Source organism: Anopheles funestus, unplaced genomic scaffold, assembly GCF_943734845.2.
Source record: "Anopheles funestus unplaced genomic scaffold, idAnoFuneDA-416_04 scaffold_31_ctg1, whole genome shotgun sequence".
NCBI classification, from domain to species: Eukaryota; Metazoa; Arthropoda; class Insecta; order Diptera; family Culicidae; genus Anopheles; species Anopheles funestus.
Window position 1 is genome coordinate 56189 of NW_026045360.1, and position 26918 is coordinate 83106.

At 47.3% G+C, this 26918-nt stretch overlaps 1 long non-coding RNA gene across 1 annotated transcript in view; it reads right to left on the bottom strand.

The window, feature by feature from the left end:
- Nucleotides 1-9650: 9650 nt before the first annotated feature.
- LOC125774567 (uncharacterized) overlaps nucleotides 9651-26918 on the bottom strand; it is a 29137-nt gene continuing 11869 nt past the window's right edge. Inside the window, exons 2-3 of the long non-coding RNA XR_007421050.1 lie at nucleotides 25154-25223; nucleotides 9651-10742 (exon numbers count right to left, since the gene is read on the bottom strand). This is a non-coding gene — a long non-coding RNA (uncharacterized LOC125774567). The remainder of the gene's footprint in view (nucleotides 10743-25153; nucleotides 25224-26918) is intronic.

Here is a 26918-nt window from a genome sequence, read left to right on the forward strand (position 1 = left end):
CAAGACACCTTAGCCAAGACACCTTAGCCAAGACACCTTAGCCAAGACACCTTAGCCAAGACACCTTAGCCAAGACACATTAGCCAAGACACCTTAGCCAAGACACCTTAGCCAAGACACATTAGCCAAGACACATTAGCCAAGACACATTAGCCAAGACACATTAGCCAAGACACCTTAGCCAAGACACTCTAGCCGAGACACATTAGCCAAGACACCTTAGCCAAGACACCTTAGCCAAGACACCTTAGCCAAGACACCTTAGCCAAGACACATTAGCCAAGACACATTTGCCAAGACACATTAGCCAAGACACCTTAGCCAAGACACATTAGCCAAGACACCTTAGCCAAGACACCTTAGCCAAGACACATTAGCCAAGACACTCTAGCCGAGACACATTAGCCAAGACACCTTAGCCAAGACACCTTAGCCAAGACACCTTAGCCAAGACACCTTAGCCAAGACACTTTAGCCGAGACACATTAGCCAAGACACCTTAGCCAAGACACCTTAGCCAAGACACATTAGCCAAGACACATTAGCCAAGACACATTAGCCAAAACACCTTAGCCAAGACACATTAGCCAAGACACATTAGCCAAGACACGTTAGCCAAGACACCTTAGCCAAGACACCTTAGCCAACACACATTAGCCAAGACACATTAGCCAAGACACCTTAGCCAAGACACCTTAGCCAAGACACATTAGCCGAGACACATTAGCCAAGACACATTAGCCAAGACACCTTAGCCAAAACACATTAGCCAAGACACCTTAGCCAAGACACCTTAGCCAAGACACATTAGCCAAGACACATTAGCCGAGACACATTAGCCAAGACACCTTAGCCAAGACACCTTAGCCAAGACACCTTAGCCAAGACACATTAGCCAAGACACATTAGCCAAGACACATTAGCCAAGACACCTTAGCCAAGACACCTTAGCCAAGACACATTAGCCAAGACACCTTAGCCAAGACACATTAGCCAAGACACCTTAGCCAAGACACCTTAGCCAAGACACTTTAGCCGAGACACATTAGCCAAGACACCTTAGCCAAGACACCTTAGCCAAGACACCTTAGCCAAGACACATTAGCCAAGACACATTAGCCAAGACACATTAGCCAAGACACATTAGCCAAGACACCTAAGCCAAGACACCTTACCCAAGACACCTTAGCCAAGACACATTAGCCAAGACACCTTAGCCAAGACACCTTAGCCAAGACACATTAGCCAAGACACCTTAGCCAAGACACCTTAGCCAAGACACCTTAGCCAAGACACCTTAGCCAAGACACATTAGCCAAGACACCTTAGCCAAGACACCTTAGCCAAGACACCTGAGCCAAGACACATTAGCCAAGACACATTAGCCAAGACACATTAGCCAAGACACATTAGCCAAGACACCTTAGCCAAGACACTCTAGCCGAGACACATTAGCCAAGACACCTTAGCCAAGACACCTTAGCCAAGACACCTTAGCCAAGACACCTTAGCCAAGACACCTTAGCCAAGACACATTAGCCAAGACACATTTGCCAAGACACATTAGCCAAGACACCTTAGCCAAGACACATTAGCCAAGACACCTTAGCCAAGACACATTAGCCAAGACACTCTAGCCGAGACACATTAGCCAAGACACCTTAGCCAAGACACCTTAGCCAAGACACATTAGCCAAGACACCTTAGCCAAGACACATTAGCCAAGACACATTAGCCAAGACACCTTAGCCAAGACACATTAGCCAAGACACTTTAGCCAAGATACCTTAGCCAAGACACCTTAGCCAAGACACATTAGCCAAGACACATTAGCCAAGACACCTTAGCCAAGACACCTTAGCCAAGACACATTAGCCGAGACACATTAGCCAAGATACATTAGCCAAGACACCTTAGCCAAGACACCTTAGCCAAGACACATTAGCCAAGACACCTTAGCCAAGACACCTTAGCCAAGACACAATAGCCAAGACACCTTAGCCGAGACACATTAGCCAAGACACCTTAGCCAAGACACTTTAGCCAAGACACTTTAGCCAAGACACATTAGCCAAGACACCTTAGCCGAGACACAATAGCCAAGACACCTTAGCCAAGACACCTTAGCCAAGACACCTTAGCCAAGACACCTTAGCCAAGACACCTTAGCCAAGACACATTAGCCAAGACACCTTAGCCAAGACACCTTAGCCAAGACACCTTAGCCAAGACACATTAGCCAAGACACATTAGCCAAGACACATTAGCCAAGACACATTAGCCAAGACACATTAGCCAAGACACATTAGCCAAGACACCTTAGCCAAGACACATTAGCCAAGACACCTTAGCCAAGACACATTAGCCAAGACACCTTAGCCAAGACACCTTAGCCAAGACACTTTAGCCGAGACACATTAGCCAAGACACCTTAGCCAAGACACCTTAGCCAAGACACCTTAGCCAAGACACATTAGCCAAGACACATTAGCCAAGACACATTAGCCAAGACACCTTAGCCAAGACACCTTAGCCAAGACACCTTAGCCAAGACACATTAGCCAAGACACTTTAGCCAAGACACCTTAGCCAAGACACCTTAGCCAACACACATTAGCCAAGACACATTAGCCAAGACACCTTAGCCAAGACACCTTAGCCAAGACACATTAGCCGAGACACATTAGCCAAGACACATTAGCCAAGACACCTTAGCCAAAACACATTAGCCAAGACACCTTAGCCAAGACACCTTAGCCAAGACACATTAGCCAAGACACATTAGCCGAGACACATTAGCCAAGACACCTTAGCCAAGACACCTTAGCCAAGACACCTTAGCCAAGACACATTAGCCAAGACACATTAGCCAAGACACATTAGCCAAGACACCTTAGCCAAGACACCTTAGCCAAGACACATTAGCCAAGACACCTTAGCCAAGACACATTAGCCAAGACACCTTAGCCAAGACACCTTAGCCAAGACACTTTAGCCGAGACACATTAGCCAAGACACCTTAGCCAAGACACCTTAGCCAAGACACCTTAGCCAAGACACATTAGCCAAGACACATTAGCCAAGACACATTAGCCAAGACACCTTAGCCAAGACACCTTAGCCAAGACACCTTAGCCAAGACACATTAGCCAAGACACTTTAGCCAAGACACCTTAGCCAAGACACCTTAGCCAAGACACATTAGCCAAGACACATTAGCCAAGACACCTTAGCCAAGACACCTTAGCCAAGACACATTAGCCGAGACACATTAGCCAAGACACATTAGCCAAGACACCTTAGCCAAAACACATTAGCCAAGACACCTTAGCCAAGACACCTTAGCCAAGACACATTAGCCAAGACACATTAGCCGAGACACATTAGCCAAGACACCTTAGCCAAGACACCTTAGCCAAGACACATTAGCCAAGACACATTAGCCGAGACACATTAGCCAAGACACCTTAGCCAAGACACCTTAGCCAAGACACCTTAGCCAAGACACATTAGCCAAGACACATTAGCCAAGACACATTAGCCAAGACACCTTAGCCAAGACACCTTAGCCAAGACACATTAGCCAAGACACCTTAGCCAAGACACATTAGCCAAGACACCTTAGCCAAGACACCTTAGCCAAGACACTTTAGCCGAGACACATTAGCCAAGACACCTTAGCCAAGACACCTTAGCCAAGACACCTTAGCCAAGACACATTAGCCAAGACACATTAGCCAAGACACATTAGCCAAGACACCTTAGCCAAGACACCTTAGCCAAGACACCTTAGCCAAGACACATTAGCCAAGACACTTTAGCCAAGACACCTTAGCCAAGACACCTTAGCCAAGACACATTAGCCAAGACACATTAGCCAAGACACCTTAGCCAAGACACCTTAGCCAAGACACATTAGCCGAGACACATTAGCCAAGACACATTAGCCAAGACACCTTAGCCAAAACACATTAGCCAAGACACCTTAGCCAAGACACCTTAGCCAAGACACATTAGCCAAGACACATTAGCCGAGACACATTAGCCAAGACACCTTAGCCAAGACACATTAGCCAAGACACATTAGCCAAGACACCTTAGCCAAGACACATTAGTCAAGACACCTTAGCCAAGACACATTAGCCAAGACACCTTAGCCAAGACACCTTAGCCAAGACACCTTAGCCAAGACACCTTAACCAAGACACCTTAGCCAAGACACTTTAGCCGAGACACATTAGCCAAGACACCTTAGCCGAGACACCTTAGCCAAGACACATTAGCCAAGACACCTTAGCCAAGACACCTTAGCCAAGACACATTAGCCAAGACACCTTAGCCAAGACACCTTAGCCAAGACACATTAGCCGAGACACATTAGCCAAGACACATTAGCCAAGACACCTTAGCCAAAACACATTAGCCAAGACACCTTAGCCAAGACACCTTAGCCAAGACACATTAGCCGAGACACATTAGCCAAGACACCTTAGCCGAGACACATTAGCCAAGACACTTTAGCCAAGACACCTTAGCCGAGACACATTAGCCAAGACACCTTAGCCGAGACACATTAGCCAAGACACTTTAGCCAAGACACATTAGCCAAGACACATTAGCCGAGATACATTAGCCAAGACACCTTAGCCAAGACACCTTAGCCAAGACACAATAGCCAAGACACCTTAGCCGAGACACCTTAGCCAAGACACATTAGTCAAGACACCTTAGCCAAGACACATTAGCCAAGACACCTTAGCCGAGACACATTAGCCAAGACACCTTAGCCAAGACACCTTAGCCAAGACACCTTAGCCAAGACACCTTAGCCAAGACACATTAGCCAAGACACATTAGCCAAGACACCTTAGCCAAGACACCTTAGCCAAGACACATTAGCCAAGACACCTTAGCCAAGACACCTTAGCCGAGACACATTAGCCAAGACACCTTAGCCAAGACACCTTAGCCAAGACACCTTAGCCAAGACACCTTAGCCAAGACACATTAGCCAAGACATATTAGCCAAGACACCTTAGCCAAGACACCTTAGCCAAGACACCTTAGCCAAGACACAATAGCCAAGACACCTTAGCCGAGACACATTAGCCAAGACACCTTAGCCAAGACACATTAGCCGAGACACATTAGCCAAGACACCTTAGCCGAGACACATTAGCCAAGACACTTTAGCCAAGACACCTTAGCCGAGACACATTAGCCAAGACACCTTAGCCAAAACACATTAGCCAAGACACCTTAGCCAAGACACCTTAGCCAAGACACATTAGCCAAGACACATTAGCCGAGACACATTAGCCAAGACACCTTAGCCAAGACACATTAGCCAAGACACATTAGCCAAGACACCTTAGCCAAGACACATTAGTCAAGACACCTTAGCCAAGACACATTAGCCAAGACACCTTAGCCGAGACACATTAGCCAAGACACCTTAGCCAAGACACCTTAGCCAAGACACCTTAGCCAAGACACCTTAGCCAAGACACATTAGCCAAGACACATTAGCCAAGACACCTTAGCCAAGACACCTTAGCCGAGACACATTAGCCAAGACACCTTAGCCAAGACACCTTAGCCAAGACACCTTAGCCAAGACACCTTAGCCAAGACACATTAGCCAAGACATATTAGCCAAGACACCTTAGCCAAGACACCTTAGCCAAGACACCTTAGCCAAGACACCTTAGCCAAGACACAATAGCCAAGACACCTTAGCCGAGACACATTAGCCAAGACACCTTAGCCAAGACACTTTAGCCAAGACACCTTAGCCAAGACACCTTAGCCAAGACACAATAGCCAAGACACCTTAGCCGAGACACATTAGCCAAGACACCTTAGCCAAGACACTTTAGCCAAGACACTTTAGCCAAGACACATTAGCCAAGACACCTTAGCCGAGACACAATAGCCAAGACACCTTAGCCAAGACACCTTAGCCAAGACACCTTAGCCAAGACACCTTAGCCAAGACACCTTAGCCAAGACACAATAGCCAAGACACATTAGCCAAGACACATTAGCCGAGACACATTAGCCAAGACACCTTAGCCAAGACACCTTAGCCAAGACACCTTAGCCAAGACACCTTAGCCAAGACACATTAGCCAAGACACCTTAGCCGAGACACATTAGCCAAGACACTTTAGCCAAGACACCTTAGCCGAGACACATTAGCCAAGACACCTTAGCCGAGACACATTAGCCAAGACACTTTAGCCAAGACACATTAGCCAAGACACATTAGCCGAGATACATTAGCCAAGACACCTTAGCCAAGACACCTTAGCCAAGACACCTTAGCCAAGACACCTTAGCCAAGACACCTTAGCCAAGACACCTTAGCCAAGACACCTTAGCCAAGACACCTTAGCCAAGACACCTTAGCCAAGACACATTAGCCAAGACACATTAGCCAAGACACATTAGCCAAGACACATTAGCCGAGACACCTTAGCCGAGACACATTAGCCAAGACACCTTAGCCAAGACACCTTAGCCAAGACACCTTAGCCAAGACACCTTAGCCAAGACACAGTAGCCAAGACACATTAGCCGAGACACATTAGCCAAGACACCTTAGCCAAGACACATTAGCCAAGACACATTAGCCGAGACACCTTAGCCAAGACACATTAGCCAAGACACCTTAGCCAAGACACCTTAGCCAAGACACATTAGCCAAGACACATTAGCCGAGACACATAAGCCAAGACACCTTAGCCAAGACACCTTAGCCAAGACACCTTAGCCAAGACACATTAGCCAAGACACATTAGCCAAGACACCTTAGCCAAGACACATTAGCCAAGACACCTTAGCCGAGACACATTAGCCAAGACACCTTAGCCAAGACACCTTAGCCAAGACACCTTAGCCAAGACACCTTAGCCAAGACACCTTAGCCAAGACCCATTTGCCAAGACACCTTAGCCAAGACACCTTAGCCAAGACACATTAGCCAAGACACCTTAGCCAAGACACATTAGCCAAGACACATTAGCCAAGACACATTAGCCAAGACACATTAGCCAAGACACATTAGCCAAGACACCTTAGCCAAGACATATTAGCCAAGACACATTAGCCGAGACACCTTAGCCAAGAAACATTAGCCAAGACACCTAAGCCAAGACACCTTAGCCAAGACACATTAGCCAAGACACATTAGCCGAGACACATTAGCCAAGACACCTTAGCCAAGACACCTTAGCCAAGACACATTAGCCAAGACACATTAGCCAAGACACATTAGCCAAGACACATTAGCCAAGACACATTAGCCAAGACACCTTAGCCAAGACACATTAGCCAAGACACCTTAGCCAAGACACATTAGCCAAGACACCTTAGCCAAGACACCTTAGCCAAGACACCTTAGCCAAGACACCTTAGCCAAGACACATTAGCCAAGACACCTTAGCCAAGACACATTAGCCAAGACATATTAGCCAAGACACCTTAGCCAAGACACCTTAGCCAAGACACCTTAGCCAAGACACAATAGCCAAGACACCTTAGCCGAGACACATTAGCCAAGACACCTTAGTCAAGACACTTTAGCCAAGACACTTTAGCCAAGACACATTAGCCAAGACACCTTAGCCGAGACACATTAGCCAAGACACCTTAGCCAAGACACCTTAGCCAAGACACCTTAGCCAAGACACCTTAGCCAAGACACCTTAGCCAAGACACATTAGCCAAGACACCTTAGGTTGGCCGAGACACATTAGCCAAGACACATTAGCCAAGACACCTTAGCCGAGACACATTAGCCAAGACACCTTAGCCAAGACACCTTAGCCAAGACACCTTAGCCAAGACACCTTAGCCAAGACACCTTAGCCGAGACACATTAGCCAAGACACCTTAGCCAAGACACCTTAGCCAAGACACCTTAGCCAAGACACCTTAACCAAGACACCTTAGCCAAGACACTTTAGCCGAGACACCTTAGCCAAGACACAGTAGCCAAGACACATTAGCCGAGACACATTAGCCAAGACACCTTAGCCAAGACACATTAGCCAAGACACATTAGCCGAGACACCTTAGCCAAGACACATTAGCCAAGACACCTTAGCCAAGACACCTTAGCCAAGACACATTAGCCAAGACACATTAGCCGAGACACATAAGCCAAGACACCTTAGCCAAGACACCTTAGCCAAGACACCTTAGCCAAGACACATTAGCCAAGACACATTAGCCAAGACACCTTAGCCAAGACACATTAGCCAAGACACCTTAGCCGAGACACATTAGCCAAGACACCTTAGCCAAGACACCTTAGCCAAGACACCTTAGCCAAGACACCTTAGCCAAGACACCTTAGCCAAGACACATTTGCCAAGACACCTTAGCCAAGACACCTTAGCCAAGACACATTAGCCAAGACACCTTAGCCAAGACACATTAGCCAAGACACATTAGCCAAGACACATTAGCCAAGACACATTAGCCAAGACACATTAGCCAAGACACCTTAGCCAAGACACATTAGCCAAGACACATAAGCCGAGACACCTTAGCCAAGAAACATTAGCCAAGACACCTTAGCCAAGACACCTTAGCCAAGACACATTAGCCAAGACACATTAGCCGAGACACATTAGCCAAGACACCTTAGCCAAGACACCTTAGCCAAGACACATTAGCCAAGACACATTAGCCAAGACACATTAGCCAAGACACATTAGCCAAGACACATTAGCCAAGACACCTTAGCCAAGACACATTAGCCAAGACACCTTAGCCAAGACACATTAGCCAAGACACCTTAGCCAAGACACCTTAGCCAAGACACCTTAGCCAAGACACATTAGCCAAGACACCTTAGCCAAGACACATTAGCCAAGACATATTAGCCAAGACACCTTAGCCAAGACACCTTAGCCAAGACACCTTAGCCAAGACACAATAGCCAAGACACCTTAGCCGAGACACATTAGCCAAGACACCTTAGTCAAGACACTTTAGCCAAGACACTTTAGCCAAGACACATTAGCCAAGACACCTTAGCCGAGACACAATAGCCAAGACACCTTAGCCAAGACACCTTAGCCAAGACACCTTAGCCAAGACACCTTAGCCAAGACACCTTAGCCAAGACACATTAGCCAAGACACCTTAGGTTGGCCGAGACACATTAGCCAAGACACATTAGCCAAGACACATTAGCCGAGACACATTAGCCAAGACACCTTAGCCAAGACACCTTAGCCAAGACACCTTAGCCAAGACACCTTAGCCAAGACACATTAGCCAAGACACCTTAGCCAAGACACCTTAGCCAAGACACATTAGCCAAGACACCTTAGCCGAGATACATTAGCCAAGACACCTTAGCCAAGACACCTTAGCCAAGACACCTTAGCCAAGACACCTTAGCCAAGACACCTTAGCCGAGACACATTAGCCAAGACACATTAGCCAAGACACATTAGCCGAGAAACATTAGCCAAGACACCTTAGCCAAGACACCTTAGCCAAGACACCTTAGCCAAGACACCTTAGCCAAGACACATTAGCCAAGACACCTTAGCCAAGACACCTTAGCCAAGACACATTAGCCAAGACACCTTAGCCGAGATACATTAGCCAAGACACCTTAGCCAAGACACCTTAGCCAAGACACCTTAGCCAAGACACCTTAGCCAAGACACCTTAGCCGAGACACATTAGCCAAGACACTTTAGCCAAGACACCTTAGCCGAGACACATTAGCCAAGACACCTTAGCCGAGACACATTAGCCAAGACACTTTAGCCAAGACACCTTAGCCAAGACACATTAGCCAAGACACCTTAGCCAAGACACCTTAGCCAAGACACCTTAGCCAAGACACCTTAGCCAAGACACATTAGCCGAGACACATTAGCCAAGACACCTTAGCCAAGACACCTTAGCCAAGACACATTAGCCGAGACACATTAGCCAAGACACATTAGCCAAGACACCTTAGCCAAAACACATTAGCCAAGACACCTTAGCCAAGACACCTTAGCCAAGACACATTAGCCAAGACACATTAGCCGAGACACATTAGCCAAGACACCTTAGCCAAGACACATTAGCCAAGACACATTAGCCAAGACACCTTAGCCAAGACACATTAGTCAAGACACCTTAGCCAAGACACATTAGCCAAGACACCTTAGCCAAGACACCTTAGCCACGACACCTTAGCCAAGACACCTTAACCAAGACACCTTAGCCAAGACACTTTAGCCGAGACACATTAGCCAAGACACCTTAGCCGAGACACCTTAGCCAAGACACATTAGCCAAGACACCTTAGCCAAGACACCTTAGCCAAGACACATTAGCCAAGACACCTTAGCCAAGACACCTTAGCCAAGACACATTAGCCGAGACACATTAGCCAAGACACATTAGCCAAGACACCTTAGCCAAAACACATTAGCCAAGACACCTTAGCCAAGACACCTTAGCCAAGACACATTAGCCAAGACACATTAGCCGAGACACATTAGCCAAGACACCTTAGCCAAGACACATTAGCCAAGACACATTAGCCAAGACACCTTAGCCAAGACACATTAGTCAAGACACCTTAGCCAAGACACATTAGCCAAGACACCTTAGCCGAGACACCTTAGCCAAGACACCTTAGCCAAGACACCTTAGCCAAGACACCTTAGCCAAGACACCTTAGCCAAGACACATTAGCCAAGACACATTAGCCAAGACACCTTAGCCAAGACACCTTAGCCGAGACACATTAGCCAAGACACCTTAGCCAAGACACCTTAGCCAAGACACCTTAGCCAAGACACCTTAGCCAAGACACATTAGCCAAGACATATTAGCCAAGACACCTTAGCCAAGACACCTTAGCCAAGACACCTTAGCCAAGACACAATAGCCAAGACACCTTAGCCGAGACACATTAGCCAAGACACCTTAGCCAAGACACTTTAGCCAAGACACCTTAGCCAAGACACCTTAGCCAAGACACAATAGCCAAGACACCTTAGCCGAGACACATTAGCCAAGACACCTTAGCCAAGACACTTTAGCCAAGACACTTTAGCCAAGACACATTAGCCAAGACACCTTAGCCGAGACACAATAGCCAAGACACCTTAGCCAAGACACCTTAGCCAAGACACCTTAGCCAAGACACCTTAGCCAAGACACATTAGCCAAGACACATTAGCCAAGACACATTAGCCGAGACACATTAGCCAAGACACCTTAGCCAAGACACCTTAGCCAAGACACCTTAGCCAAGACACATTAGCCAAGACACATTAGCCAAGACACATTAGCCAAGACACCTTAGCCAAGACACCTTAGCCAAGACACATTAGCCAAGACACCTTAGCCGAGACACATTAGCCAAGACACATTAGCCAAGACACCTTAGCCGAGACACATTAGCCAAGACACCTTAGCCGAGACACATTAGCCAAGACACTTTAGCCAAGACACATTAGCCAAGACACATTAGCCGAGATACATTAGCCAAGACACCTTAGCCAAGACACATTAGCCAAGACACATTAGCCGAGACACCTTAGCCGAGACACATTAGCCAAGACACCTTAGCCAAGACACCTTAGCCAAGACACCTTAGCCAAGACACCTTAGCCAAGACACAGTAGCCAAGACACATTAGCCGAGACACATTAGCCAAGACACCTTAGCCAAGACACATTAGCCAAGACACATTAGCCGAGACACCTTAGCCAAGACACATTAGCCAAGACACCTTAGCCAAGACACCTTAGCCAAGACACATTAGCCAAGACACATTAGCCGAGACACATAAGCCAAGACACCTTAGCCAAGACACCTTAGCCAAGACACCTTAGCCAAGACACATTAGCCAAGACACATTAGCCAAGACACCTTAGCCAAGACACATTAGCCAAGACACCTTAGCCGAGACACATTAGCCAAGACACCTTAGCCAAGACACCTTAGCCAAGACACCTTAGCCAAGACACCTTAGCCAAGACACCTTAGCCAAGACACATTTGCCAAGACACCTTAGCCAAGACACCTTAGCCAAGACACATTAGCCAAGACACCTTAGCCAAGACACATTAGCCAAGACACATTAGCCAAGACACATTAGCCAAGACACATTAGCCAAGACACATAAGCCAAGACACCTTAGCCAAGACACATTAGCCAGGACACATTAGCCGAGACACCTTAGCCAAGACACATTAAACAAGACACATTAGCCAAGACACCTTAGCCAAGACACATTAGCCAAGACACATTAGCCAAGACACCTTAGCCAAGACACCTTAGCCAAGACACCTTAGCCAAGACACATTAGCCAAGACACATTAGCCAAGACACATTAGCCAAGACACATTAGCCAAGACACCTTAGCCAAGACACCTTAGCCAAGACACCTTAGCCAAGACACATTAGCCAAGACACCTTAGCCAAGACACATTAGCCAAGACATATTAGCCAAGACACATTAGCCAAGACACCTTAGCCGAGACACATTAGCCAAGACACCTTAGCCAAGACACATTAGCCAAGACACATTAAACAAGACACATTAGCCAAGACACATTAGCCAAGACACATTAGCCAAGACACCTTAGCCAAGACACCTTAGCCAAGACACCTTAGCCAAGACACATTAGCCAAGACACATTAGCCGAGACACATTAGCCAAGACACCTTAGCCAAGACACATTAGCCAAGACACATTAGCCGAGACACCTTAGCCAAGACACATTAGCCAAGACACCTTAGCCAAGACACATTAGCCAAGACACCTTAGCCGAGACACATTAGCCAAGACACCTTAGCCAAGACACCTTAGCCAAGACACCTTAGCCAAGACACCTTAGCCAAGACACCTTAGCCAAGACACATTTGCCAAGACACCTTAGCCAAGACACCTTAGCCAAGACACATTAGCCAAGACACCTTAGCCAAGACACATTAGCCAAGACACATTAGCCAAGACACATTAGCCAAGACACATTAGCCAAGACACATTAGCCAAGACACCTTAGCCAAGACACATTAGCCAGGACACATTAGCCGAGACACCTTAGCCAAGACACATTAAACAAGACACATTAGCCAAGACACATTAGCCAAGACACATTAGCCAAGACACCTTAGCCAAGACACCTTAGCCAAGACACCTTAGCCAAGACACATTAGCCAAGACACATTAGCCGAGACACATTAGCCAAGACACCTTAGCCAAGACACCTTAGCCAAGACACATTAGCCAAGACACATTAGCCAAGACACATTAGCCAAGACACATTAGCCAAGACACATTAGCCAAGACACCTTAGCCAAGACACATTAGCCAAGACACCTTAGCCAAGACACATTAGCCAAGACACCTTAGCCAAGACACCTTAGCCAAGACACCTTAGCCAAGACACCTTAGCCAAGACACATTAGCCAAGACACCTTAGCCAAGACACATTAGCCAAGACATATTAGCCAAGACACCTTAGCCAAGACACCTTAGCCAAGACACGTTAGCCAAGACACAATAGCCAAGACACCTTAGCCGAGACACATTAGCCAAGACACCTTAGTCAAGACACTTTAGCCAAGACACTTTAGCCAAGACACATTAGCCAAGACACCTTAGCCGAGACACAATAGCCAAGACACCTTAGCCAAGACACCTTAGCCAAGACACCTTAGCCAAGACACCTTAGCCAAGACACCTTAGCCAAGACACATTAGCCAAGACACCTTAGGTTGGCCGAGACACATTAGCCAAGACACATTAGCCAAGACACCTTAGCCGAGACACATTAGCCAAGACACCTTAGCCAAGACACCTTAGCCAAGACACCTTAGCCAAGACACCTTAGCCAAGACACCTTAGCCGAGACACATTAGCCAAGACACCTTAGCCAAGACACCTTAGCCAAGACACCTTAGCCAAGACACCTTAACCAAGACACCTTAGCCAAGACACTTTAGCCGAGACACATTAGCCAAGACACCTTAGCCGAGACACCTTAGCCAAGACACATTAGCCAAGACACCTTAGCCAAGACACCTTAGCCAAGACACATTAGCCGAGACACATAAGCCAAGACACCTTAGCCAAGACACCTTAGCCAAGACACCTTAGCCAAGACACATTAGCCAAGACACATTAGCCAAGACACATTAGCCAAGACACATTAGCCAAGACACCTTAGCCGAGACACATTAGCCAAGACACCTTAGCCAAGACACCTTAGCCAAGACACCTTAGCCAAGACACCTTAGCCAAGACACCTTAGCCAAGACACATTAAACAAGACACATTAGCCAAGACACCTTAGCCAAGACACATTAGCCAAGACACATTAGCCAAGACACCTTAGCCAAGACACCTTAGCCAAGACACCTTAGCCAAGACACATTAGCCAAGACACATTAGCCAAGACACATTAGCCAAGACACATTAGCCGAGACACCTTAGCCGAGACACATTAGCCAAGACACCTTAGCCAAGACACCTTAGCCAAGACACCTTAGCCAAGACACCTTAGCCAAGACACATTAGCCAAGACACATTAGCCGAGACACATTAGCCAAGACACATTAGCCAAGACACATTAGCCAAGACACCTTAGCCAAGACACCTTAGCCAAGACACCTTAGCCAAGACACATTAGCCAAGACACCTTAGCCGAGATACATTAGCCAAGACACCTTAGCCAAGACACCTTAGCCAAGACACCTTAGCCAAGACACCTTAGCCAAGACACCTTAGCCAAGACACCTTAGCCGAGACACATTAGCCAAGACACTTTAGCCAAGACACCTTAGCCGAGACACATTAGCCAAGACACCTTAGCCGAGACACATTAGCCAAGACACTTTAGCCAAGACACATTAGTCAAGACACATTAGCCAAGACACCTTAGCCAAGACACATTAGCCAAGACACATTAGCCAAGACACCTTAGCCAAGACACCTTAGCCAAGACACCTTAGCCAAGACACATTAGCCAAGACACCTTAGCCAAGACACCTTAGCCAAGACACATTAGCCGAGACACCTAAGCCGAGACACATTAGCCAAGACACCTTAGCCAAGACACCTTAGCCAAGACACCTTAGCCAAGACACCTTAGCCAAGACACATTAGCCAAGACACATTAGCCGAGACACATTAGCCAAGACACCTTAGCCAAGACACCTTAGCCAAGACACCTTAGCCAAGACACCTTAGCCAAGACACATTAGCCAAGACACCTTAGCCAAGACACCTTAGCCAAGACACATTAGCCAAGACACCTTAGCCGAGATACATTAGCCAAGACACCTTAGCCAAGACACCTTAGCCAAGACACCTTAGCCAAGACACCTTAGCCAAGACACCTTAGCCGAGACACATTAGCCAAGACACATTAGCCGAGACACATTAGCCAAGACACCTTAGCCAAGACACCTTAGCCAAGACACCTTAGCCAAGACACCTTAGCCAAGACACATTAGCCAAGACACCTTAGCCAAGACACCTTAGCCAAGACACATTAGCCAAGACACCTTAGCCGAGATACATTAGCCAAGACACCTTAGCCAAGACACCTTAGCCAAGACACCTTAGCCAAGACACCTTAGCCAAGACACCTTAGCCGAGACACATTAGCCAAGACACTTTAGCCAAGACACCTTAGCCGAGACACATTAGCCAAGACACCTTAGCCGAGACACATTAGCCAAGACACTTTAGCCAAGACACCTTAGCCAAGACACATTAGCCAAGACACCTTAGCCAAGACACCTTAGCCAAGACACCTTAGCCAAGACACCTTAGCCAAGACACATTAGCCGAGACACATTAGCCAAGACACCTTAGCCAAGACACATTAGCCAAGACACATTAGCCAAGACACATTAGCCGAGACACCTTAGCCAAGACACATTAGCCAAGACACCTTAGCCAAGACACCTTAGCCAAGACACATTAGCCAAGACACATTAGCCGAGACACATTAGCCAAGACACCTTAGCCAAGACACCTTAGCCAAGACACATTAGCCAAGACACATTAGCCAAGACACATTAGCCAAGACACCTTAGCCAAGACACCTTAGCCAAGACACCTTAGCCAAGACACCTTAGCCAAGACACATTAGCCAAGACACATTAGCCAAGACACATTAGCCAAGACACCTTAGCCAAGACACCTTAGCCAAGACACCTTAGCCAAGACACCTTAGCCAAGACACCTTAGCCAAGACACCTTAGCCAAGACACCTTAGCCAAGACACATTAGCCAAGACACATTAGCCAAGACACATTAGCCAAGACACCTTAGCCAAGACACCTTAGCCAAGACACCTTAGCCAAGACACCTTAGCCAAGACACATTAGCCAAGACACCTTAGCCAAGACACATTAGCCAAGACAACTTAGCCGAGACACATTAGCCAAGACACCTTAGCCAAGACACCTTAGCCAAGACACATTAGCCAAGACACCTTAGCCGAGACACATTAGCCAAGACACCTTAGCCAAGACACCTTAGCCAAGACACCTTAGCCAAGACACCTTAGCCAAGACACCTTAGCCAAGACACTTTAGCCGAGACACATTAGCCAAGACACCTTAGCCAAGACACCTTAGCCAAGACACCTTAGCCAAGACACCTTAGCCAAGACACATTAGCCAAGACACATTAGCCAAGACACCTTAGCCAAGACACCTTAGCCAAGACACCTTAGCCAAGACACCTTAGCCAAGACACAATAGCCAAGACACCTTAGCCAAGACACTTTAGCCAAGACACTTTAGCCAAGACACATTAGCCAAGACACCTTAGCCGAGACACAATAGCCAAGACACCTTAGCCAAGACACCTTAGCCAAGACACCTTAGCCGAGACACATTAGCCAAGACACATTAGCCAAGACACATTAGCCAAGACACCTTAGCCTAGACACCTTAGCCAAGACACCTTAGCCAAGACACCTTAGCCAAGACACCTTAGCCAAGACACATTAGCCAAGACACCTTAGCCAAGACACCTTAGCCAAGACACCTTAGCCAAGACACATTAGCCAAGACACCTTAGCCAAGACACATTAGCCAAGACACCTTAGCCAAGACACATTAGCCAAGACAACTTAGCCGAGACACATTAGCCAAGACACCTTAGCCAAGACACCTTAGCCAAGACACCTTAGCCAAGACACATTAGCCAAGACACCTTAGCCAAGACACCTTAGCCAAGACACCTTAGCCAAGACACATTAGCCAAGACACCTTAGCCAAGACACCTTAGCCAAGACACCTTAGCCAAGACACCTTAGCCAAGACACCTTAGCCAAGACACATTAGCCGAGACACATTAGCCAAGACACCTTAGCCGAGACACATTAGCCAAGACACCTTAGCCAAGACACCTTAGCCAAGACACAATAGCCAAGACACCTTAGCCAAGACACTTTAGCCAAGACACTTTAGCCAAGACACATTAGCCAAGACACCTTAGCCAAGACACATTAGCCAAGACACCTTAGCCAAGACACATTAGCCAAGACACCTTAGCCAAGACACCTTAGCCAAGACACCTTAGCCAAGACACCTTAGCCAAGACACCTTAGCCAAGACACATTAGCCAAGACACATTAGCCAAGACACCTTAGCCAAGACACCTTAGCCAAGACACCTTAGCCAAGACACCTTAGCCAAGACACAATAGCCAAGACACCTTAGCCAAGACACTTTAGCCAAGACACTTTAGCCAAGACACATTAGCCAAGACACCTTAGCCAAGACACCTTAGCCAAGACACCTTAGCCGAGACACATTAGCCAAGACACCTTAGCCAAGACACCTTAGCCAAGACACCTTAGCCAAGACACATTAGCCAAGACACCTTAGCCAAGACACCTTAGCCAAGACACCTTAGCCAAGACACATTAGCCAAGACAACTTTGCCGAGACACATTAGCCAAGACACCTTAGCCAAGACACCTTAGCCAAGACACCTTAGCCAAGACACATTAGCCAAGACACCTTAGCCAAGACACCTTAGCCAAGACACATTAGCCAAGACACCTTAGCCAAGACACCTTAGCCAAGACACCTTAGCCAAGACACCTTAGCCAAGACACCTTAGCCAAGACACATTAGCCGAGACACATTAGCCAAGACACCTTAGCCGAGACACATTAGCCAAGACACTTTAGCCAAGACACCTTAGCCGAGACACATTAGCCAAGACACCTTAGCCAAGACACCAAAGCCAAGACACCTTAGCCAAGACACCTTAGCCAAGACACTTTTGCCGAGACACCTTAGCCAAGACACCTTAGCCAAGACACCTTAGCCAAGACACATTAGCCAAGACACCTTAGCCAAGACACCTTAGCCGAGACTAATTAGCCAAGACACCTTAGCCAAGACACCTTAGCCAAGACACATTAGCCAAGACACCTTAGCCAAGACACCTTAGCCAAGACACATTAGCCAAGACACATTAGCCAAGACACCTTAGCCAAGACACCTTAGCCAAGACACCTTAACCGAGACACATTAGCCAAGACACCTTAGCCAAGACACATTAGCCAAGACACCTTAGCCAAGACACCTTAGCCAAGACACCTTAGCCAAGACACATTAGCCAAGACACCTTAGCCAAGACACATTAGCCAAGACACCTTAGCCAAGACACATTAGCCAAGACACCTTAGCCGAGACACATTAGCCAAGACACATTAGCCAAGACACCTTAGCCAAGACACCTTAGCCAAGACACCTTAACCGAGACACATTAGCCAAGACACCTTAGCCAAGACACATTAGCCAAGACACCTTAGCCAAGACACCTTAGCCACGACACCTTAGCCAAGACACCTTAGCCAAGACACCTTAGCCGAGACACATTAGCCAAGACACCTTAGCCAAGACACCTTAGCCAAGACACCTTAGCCAAGACACATTAGCCAAGACACCTTAGCCAAGACACCTTAGCCAAGACACCTTAGCCAAGACACATTAGCCAAGACAACTTAGCCGAGACACATTAGCCAAGACACCTTAGCCAAGACACCTTAGCCAAGACACCTTAGCCAAGACACCTTAGCCAAGACACATTAGCCAAGACACCTTAGCCAAGACACCTTAGCCAAGACACATTAGCCAAGACACCTTAGCCAAGACACCTTAGCCAAGACACCTTAGCCAAGACACATTAGCCAAGACACATTAGCCAAGACACCTTAGCCAAGACACCTTAGCCAAGACACCTTAACCGAGACACATTAGCCAAGACACCTTAGCCAAGACACATTAGCCAAGACACCTTAGCCAAGACACCTTAGCCAAGACACCTTAGCCAAGACACATTAGCCAAGACACCTTAGCCAAGACACCTTAGCCAAGACACATTAGCCAAGACACCTTAGCCAAGACACCTTAGCCAAGACACCTTAGCCAAGACACATTAGCCAAGACACCTTAGCCAAGACACATTAGCCAAGACACCTTAGCCAAGACACATTAGCCAAGACAACTTAGCCGAGACACATTAGCCAAGACACCTTAGCCAAGACACCTTAGCCAAGACACCTTAGCCAAGACACATTAGCCAAGACACCTTAGCCAAGACACCTTAGCCAAGACACATTAGCCAAGACACCTTAGCCAAGACACCTTAGCCAAGACACCTTAGCCAAGACACCTTAGCCAAGACACCTTAGCCAAGACACATTAGCCGAGACACATTAGCCAAGACACCTTAGCCGAGACACATTAGCCAAGACACTTTAGCCAAGACACCTTAGCCGAGACACATTAGCCAAGACACCTTAGCCAAGACACCTTAGCCAAGACACCTTAGCCAAGACACCTTAGCCAAGACACCTTAGCCAAGACACTTTTGCCGAGACACATTAGCCAAGACACCTTAGCCAAGACACCTTAGCCAAGACACATTAGCCAAGACACCTTAGCCAAGACACATTAGCCAAGACACTTTAGCCAAGACACATTAGCCAAGACACATTAGCCAAGACACATTAGCCAAGGCACATTAGCCAAGACACCTTAGCCAAGACACATTAGCCAAGACACTTTAGCCAAGACACATTAGCCAAGACACCTTAGCCAAGACACTTTAGCCAAGACACATTAGCCAAGACACCTTAGCCAAGACACATTAGCCAAGACACATTAGCCAAGACACCTTAGCCAAGACACATTAGCCAAGACACATTAGCCAAGACACCTTAGCCAAGACACCTTAGCCACGACACATTAGCCAAGACACATTAGCCAAGACACATTAGCCAAGACACCTTAGCCAAGACACCTTAGCCAAGACACCTTAGCCAAGACACCTTAGCCGAGACACATTAGCCAAGACACTTTAGCCAAGACACCTTAGCCAAGACACATTAGCCAAGACACATTAGTCAGGATACATTAGTCAAGACACATAAGCCAAGACACATTAGCCAAGACACCTTAGCCAAGACACATTAGCCAAGACACCTTAGCCAAGACACCTTAGCCAAGACACCTTAGCCAAGACACCTTAGCCAAGACACATTAGCCAAGACACCTTAGCCAAGACACCTTAGCCAAGACACATTAGCAAAGACACATTTGCCAAGACACCTTAGCCGAGACACATTAGCCAAGACAACTAAGCCAAGACACCTTAGCCAAGACACATTAGCCAAGACACATTAGCCAAGACACATTAGCAAAGACACATTTGCCAAGACACCTTAGCCGAGACACATTAGCCAAGACAACTAAGCCAAGACACCTTAGCCAAGACACATTAGCCAAGACACCTTAGCCAAGACACCTTAGCCAAGACACCTTAGCCAAGACACATTAGCCAAGACACCTTAGCCAAGACACCTTAGCCAAGACACCTTAACCGAGACACATTAGCCAAGACACCTTAGCCAAGACACCTTAGCCAAGACACATTAGCCAAGACACCTTAGCCAAGACACCTTAGCCAAGACACCTTAGCCAAGACACATTAGCCAAGACACATTAGCCAAGACACCTTAGCCAAGACACCTTAGCCAAGACACATTAGCCAAGACACCTTAGCCGAGACACATTAGCCAAGACATTTTAGCCAAGACACCTTAGCCGAGGCACCTTAGCCAAGACACCTTAGCCAAGACACTTTAGCCGAGACACATTAGCCAAGACACCTTAGATAAGATACCTTAGCCAAGACACATTAGCCAAGACACCTTAGCCAAGACACATTAGCCGAGACACTTTAGCCAAGACACATTAGCCGAGACACATTAGCCAAGACACATTAGCCAAGACACCTTAGCCAAGACACATTAGCCAAGACACCTTAGCCAAGACACCTTAGCCAAGACACATTAGCCAAGACACCTTAGCCAAGACACCTTAGCCGCGACACATTAGCCAAGACACCTTAGCCAAGACACCTTAGCCAAGACACCTTAGCCAAGACACTTTAGCCGAGACACATTAGCCAAGACACCTTAGCCAAGACACCTTAGCCAAGACACTTTAGAGAAGACACATTAGCCAAGACACATTAGCCAAGACACCTTAGCCAAGACACCTTAGCCAAGACACATTAGCCAAGACACCTTAGCCAAGACACATTAGCCAAGACACCTTAGCCGAGACACATTAGCCAAGACATTTTAGCCAAGACACCTTAGCCGAGACACCTTAGCCAAGACACCTTAGCCAAGACACCTTAGCCGAGACACATTAGCCAAGACACCTTAGCCAAGATACCTTAGCCAAGACACATTAGCCAAGACACCTTAGCCAAGACACATTAGCCGAGACACTTTAGCCAAGGCACATTAGCCGAGACACATTAGCCAAGACACATTAGCCAAGACACCTTAGCCAAGACACATTAGCCAAGACACCTTAGCCAAGACACCTTAGCCAAGACACATTAGCCAAGACACCTTAGCCAAGACACCTTAGCCGCGACACATTAGCCAAGACACCTTAGCCAAGACACCTTAGCCAAGACACTTTAGCCGAGACACATTAGCCAAGACACCTTAGCCAAGACACCTTAGCCAAGACACCTTAGCCAAGACACATTAGCCAAGACACTTTAGCCAAGACACATTAGCCAAGACACATTAGCCAAGACACCTTAGCCAAGACACCTTAGCCAAGACACATTAGCCAAGACACCTTAGCCAAGACACATTAGCCAAGACACCTTAGCCGAGACACATTAGCCGAGACACATTAGCCAAGACACCTTAGCCAAGACACCTTAGCCAAGACACCTTAGCCAAGACACATTAGCCAAGACACTTTAGCCAAGACACATTAGCCGAGACACATTAGCCAAGACACATTAGCCAAGACACCTTAGCCAAGACACCTAAGCCAAGACACATTAGCCAAGACACCTTAGCCAAGACACATTAGCCAAGACACATTAGCCAAGACACCTTAGCCAAGACACTTTAGCCAAGACACCTTAGCCAAGACACCTTAGCCAAGACGCATTAGCCAAGACACATTAGCCAAGACACATTAGCCAAGACACCTTAGCCAAGACACATTAGCCAAGACACCTTAGCCAAGACACATTAGCCAAGACACATTAGCCAAGACACCTTAGCCAAGACACCTTAGCCAAGACACATTAGCCAAGACACCTTAGCCAAGACACTTTAGCCGAGACACATTAGCCAAGACACCTTAGCCAAGACACCTTAGCCAAGACACATAAGCCAAGACACCTTAGCCAAGACACATTAGCCAAGACATCTAAGCCGAGACACATTAGCCAAGACACTTTAGCCAAGACACCTTTGCCGAGACACCTTAGCCAAGACACCTTAGCCAAGACACCTTAGCCAAGACACCTTAGCCAAGACACCTTAGCCAGGACACATTAGCCAAGACACCTTAGCCAAGACACCTTAGCCAAGACACATTAGCCAAGACACCTTAGCCAAGACACCTTAGCCAAGACACATTAGCCAAGACACCTTAGCCAAGACACCTTAGCCAAGACACATTAGCCAAGACACATAAGCCAAGACACATAAACCAAGACACCTTAGCCGAGACACATTAGCCAAGACACCTTAGCCAAGACACCTTAGCCAAGACACCTTAGCCAAGACACCTTAGCCAAGACACTTTAGCCGAGACACATTAGCCAAGACACCTTAGCCAAGACACCTTAGCCAAGACACCTTAGCCAAGACACATTAGCCAAGACACTTTAGCCAAGACACATTAGCCAAGACACATAATCCAAGACACATTAGCCAAGACACCTTAGCCAAGACGCTTTAGCCAAGACACCTTAGCCAAGACACATTAGCCAAGACACCTTAGCCAAGACGCATTAGCCAAGACACATTAGCCAAGACACATTAGCCAAGACACCTTAGCCAAGACACCTTAGCCAAGACACATTAGCCAAGACACCTTAGCCAAGACACCTTAGCCAGGACACCTTAGCCAAGACACCTTAGCCAAGACACCTTAGCCAAGACACATTAGCCAAGACACCTTAGCCAAGACACATAAGCCAAGACACCTTAGCCGAGACACATTAGCCAAGACACCTTAGCCAAGACACCTTAGCCAAGACACCTTAGCCAAGACACCTTAGCCAAGACACTTTAGCCGAGACACATTAGCCAAGACACCTTAGCCAAGACACCTTAGCCAAGACACCTTAGCCAAGACACATTAGCCAAGACACTTTAGCCAAGACACATTAGCCAAGACACATTAGCCAAGACACATTAGCCAAGACACCTAAGCCAAGACACCTTAGCCAAGACACCTTAGCCAAGACACATTAGCCAAGACACATTAGCCAAGACACCTTAGCCAAGACACATTAGCCAAGACACCTTAGCCAAGACACCTTAGCGAAGACACCTTAGCCAAGACACATTAGCCAAGACACATTAGCCAAGAAACCTTAGCCAAGACACATTAGCCAAGACACCTTAGCCGAGACACCTTAGCCAAGACACCTTAGCCAAGACACCTTAGCCAGGACACCTTAGCCAAGACACATTAGCCAAGACACCTTAGCCAAGACACATTAGCCAAGACACCTTAGCCAAGACACCTTAGCCAAGACACCTTAGCCAAGACACATTAGCCAAGACACATTAGCCAAGACACCTTAGCCAAGACACATTAGCCAAGACACCTTAGCCAAGACACCTTAGCCAAGACACATTAGCCAAGACACCTTAGCCAAGACACATAAGCCAAGACACCTTAGCCGAGACACATTAGCCAAGACACCTTAGCCAAGACACCTTAGCCAAGACACCTTAGCCAAGACACCTTAGCCAAGACACTTTAGCCGAGACACATTAGCCAAGACACCTTAGCCAAGACACCTTAGCCAAGACACCTTAGCCAAGACACATTAGCCAAGACACTTTAGCCAAGACAAATTAGCCAAGACACATTAGCCAAGACACATTAGCCAAGACACCTTAGCCAAGACACTTTAGCCAAGACACCTTTGCCAAGACACATTAGCCAAGACACCTTAGCCAAGACGCATTAGCCAAGACACATTAGCCAAGACACATTAGCCAAGACACCTTAGCCAAGACACCTTAGCCGAGACACCTTAGCCGAGACACATTAGCCAAGACACCTAAGCCAAGACACCTTAGCCAAGACACATTAGCCAAGACACATTAGCCAAGACACCTTAGCCAAGACACATTAGCCAAGACACCTTAGCCAAGACACCTTAGCCAAGACACATTAGCCAAGGCACATTAGCCGAGACACATTAGCCAAGACATTTTAGCCAAGACACCTTAGCCGAGACACATTAGCCAAGACACCTTAGCCAAGACACCTTAGCCAAGACACTTTAGACGAGACACATTAGCCAAGACACCTTAGCCAAGATACCTTAGCCAAGACACATTAGCCAAGACACCTTAGCCAAGACACATTAGCCAAGACACCTTAGCCAAGACACATTAGCCGAGACACATTAGCCAAGACACATTAGCCAAGACACCTTAGCCAAGACACTTTAGCCAAGACACCTTAGCCAAGACACATTAGCCAAGACACCTTAGCCAAGACGCATTAGCCAAGACACATTAGCCAAGACACATTAGCCAAGACACCTTAGCCAAGACACCTTAGCCAAGACACCTTAGCCGAGACACATTAGCCAAGACACCTAAGCCAAGACACATAAGCCAAGACACCTTAGCCAAGACACATTAGCCAAGACACATTAGCCAAGACACCTTAGCCAAGACACATTAGCCAAGACACCTTAGCCAAGACACCTTAGCCAAGACACATTAGCCAAGACACATTAGCCAAGAAACCTTAGCCAAGACACATTAGCAAAGACACCTTAGCCGAGACACATTAGCCAAGACACCTTAGCCAAGACACCTTAGCCAAAACACCTTAGCCAAGACACATTAGCCAAGACACCTTAGCCAAGACACATTAGCCAAGACACCTTAGCCAAGACACCTTAGCCAAGACACCTTAGCCAAGACACATTAGCCAAGACACATTAGCCAAGACGCATTAGCCAAGACACATTAGCCAAGACACATTAGCCAAGACACCTTAGCCAAGACACATTAGCCAAGACACCTTAGCCAAGACACCTTAGCCAAGACACCTTAGCCAAGACACATTAGCCAAGACACATTAGCCAAGACACCTTAGCCAAGACACCTTAGCCAAGACACATTAGCCAAGACACCTTAGCCAAGACACATAAGCCAAGACACCTTAGCCGAGACACATTAGCCAAGACACCTTAGCCAAGACACCTTAGCCAAGACACCTTAGCCAAGACACCTTAGCCAAGACACTTTAGCCGAGACACATTAGCCAAGACATCTTAGCCAAGACACCTTAGCCAAGACACCTTAGCCAAGACACATTAGCCAAGACACTTTAGCCAAGACACATTAGCCAAGACACCTTAGCCAAGACACATTAGCCAAGACACCTTAGCCAAGACACTTTAGCCAAGACACCTTAGCCAAGACACATTAGCCAAGACACCTTAGCCAAGACGCATTAGCCAAGACACATTAGCCAAGACACATTAGCCAAGACACCTTAGCCAAGACACCTTAGCCAAGACACCTTAGCCGAGACACATTAGCCAAGACACCTAAGCCAAGACACATAAGCCAAGACACCTTAGCCAAGACACATTAGCCAAGACACCTTAGCCAAGACACATTAGCCAAGACACCTTAGCCAAGACACCTTAGCCAAGACACATTAGCCAAGACACATTAGCCAAGAAACCTTAGCCAAGACACATTAGCAAAGACACCTTAGCCGAGACACATTAGCCAAGACACCTTAGCCAAGACACCTTAGCCAAAACACCTTAGCCAAGACACATTAGCCAAGACACCTTAGCCAAGACACATTAGCCAAGACACCTTAGCCAAGACACCTTAGCCAAGACACCTTAGCCAAGACACATTAGCCAAGACACATTAGCCAAGACACCTTAGCCAAGACACATTAGCCAAGACACCTTAGCCGAGACACATTAGCCAAGACACCTTAGCCAAGACACCTTAGCCAAGACACCTTAGCCAAGACACCTTAGCCAAGACACCTTAGCCGAGACACATTAGCCAAGACACTTTAGCCAAGACACCTAAGCCGAGACACATTAGCCAAGACACATAAGAAAAGACACCTTAGCCAAGACACATTAGACAAGACACCTAAGCCGAGACACATTAGCCAAGACACCTTAGCCAAGACACCTTAGCGAAGACACCTTAGCCAAGACACATTAGCCAAGACACATTAGCCAAGAAACCTTAGCCAAGACACATAAGCCAAGACACCTTAGCCGAGACACATTAGCCAAGACACCTTAGCCAAGACACCTTAGCCAAGACACC